Source organism: Octopus bimaculoides, chromosome 20 (genome assembly GCF_001194135.2).
Source record: "Octopus bimaculoides isolate UCB-OBI-ISO-001 chromosome 20, ASM119413v2, whole genome shotgun sequence".
Classification (NCBI taxonomy): Eukaryota; Metazoa; Mollusca; class Cephalopoda; order Octopoda; family Octopodidae; genus Octopus; species Octopus bimaculoides.
The window spans coordinates 44,998,376-45,000,621 of record NC_069000.1 but is presented as its reverse complement, the minus strand read 5'-3'; positions in this window follow the sequence as shown (position 1 = coordinate 45,000,621).

Sequence of the window (2,246 nt, the reverse complement as noted above, 5' to 3'; positions counted from 1 at the left end):
GGTGCCCTAGCATGGCCACAGCTCATGAGCTGAAACTAGATAAAATGAAATATATATATATATATATATATATATATATATATTAGACAGACAGATATATAATGATAGATCGCTGACCACTACATTTGTATTTTTTTTCTCCTTGTTTCTCTCCTTGTTTCTTTCTGTTGAAGAGCGTAGCTCGAAACGTCAAAGACTTTCTCTATTCCCGAGCGTTAAACTAATACATCCATTTGTCGTTTACACCACCTGTCTTCGTCTGTTGTTTTTTTCGTAAATTCTCCCATATATAGATAGACAGATGGACGGACAGACAGACAGACAGATAGATAGGTAGATTGAGAGATAAATAGACAGACAGACAGACAGATAGATAGGTAGATTGAGAGACAAATAGACAGACAGACAGATAGATAGGTAGATTGAGAGATAAATAGACAGACAGACAGATGTATATAGAGAGAGATAGACAGATAGATAGATAGATAGATAGATAGATAGATAGATAGATAGATAGATAGATAGATAGATAGATAGATAGATAGATATCAATTATCCAATCTATTTACCTATCTATCCATCTATCTATCTATCTCTCTCTATATATATCTGTCTGTCTGTCTGTCTATTTATCTCTCTATCTATCCCTCTCTCTCTCCCTTTACTCTCTCACCACCTCGTTCTGCTGCCTTTCCCCTCTGGTACTGAGGAATAAATAAATGAGGGAGCACTCAACACTGAGCACTTGGACGGAAAAAGAAAACCGTTTGCCCTGGAATAAATTCATTCATATCCACCGAAACACCGTCCACCTCTGTCGCCATAACCCTAACCCTAACCACCATTGCCCCGCCTACCATTCCAACCAGAGAGAACGCTCAGAACAATAATGAAACAGATTAACAACAACAACCACTATAACTTTATTATCAAATGTTTCTTGAAGTAGTTTAAAACATCAAACAGCCAGACCCACTTTTTCAGCTTACATTCGTCCACGTCCACCAAAACCAACATGTGGTAGATGGCATGTTGTTTTGTTATTTATCCAAGACAATCGTTCTAGTTTAGACTAGATTATTATTATTATTACTATTTATTTATTCATTTATCTACTTATTTGTCTTCGTATTTTTTGGCACAAATTTGGCGTCATTTGAAAATAGCAACAATTTGAAAGGGAGACGACAGACAATAGCTAGCAGCTGTTAGTGGAACATGTTCAAGTTGAAAACAGAGGCGAAGTGGCGGTGGGAGGAAAAGAGGCAGACCACAGTTCTTAACCACAAGACAACACTCCCCACTCACTCTTCTCTCTCTCTCTCTTTGTATGTGTGTGTGTGTGTGTGCGTGGATGATTCTAGTTGTTTGAAGTAGGTGAAGCTTTCGTTCTTCCTCTGTTATCACGACTGCATCCACTCAAAAGGACATTGTGTCAGCTTGTTGAATTCATGAATGTATCTGGAGAAGAAGAATGTACACACACACATACATTTGTATATTTATTTCATTTAAAATATATATATGTATTCATACAAATAATGTCAATGTCTACGCACACATGTATACTTATATATAGGTATAATACAATATATATGAGTGCATGTGTGTAATACTATATATATATGTGTGTGTGTATCTTTTATCTTTTACTTGTTTCAGTCATTAAACCGTGGCCATGCTGGAGCACTGCATTGAAGGATTTTAGTTGTAAGACTCAACCCAGGGCTTTTTTTTTTTAAGCCCGGTACTTGACCTCTTGACACTGGACAATCCTTTGGAGTTTCATCTTTTCCACATTACACCTCTATCAGTAATTACAAGTTTCATACATAATAACATTGTTGCTGAAACATGGAATTAATGAATGCAGAATACAATTAAGTATATTGTAATTAATAAAATATTTGACAGAAACTGTTCGGTATGTGTCCAGTGCCTTTTTTTTTTTTTAATGAGCTCGCTCCCCCTGACTTTAGAACCTAGCTACACCTCTGCCTATATCCTGCAACCAATCCTTCCTTCCTTCCAATCAGTAATAGGGATCAGAGAATATAAGAGGGGATAGAATGGGAACAGAGGTCAGGAAAGATGATCGTCGAATGACAGAGTATGGAATGGATAACAAGTAGATGGGAATATGCGGGGACGTGTACCCAAAGGCTACAGAATAGGCACAGGGGTTGGGTATTGTGTCAAGTACAAGAGATAGATAAAGCTGGTGAGAATGGACTCACTGAGCTTGC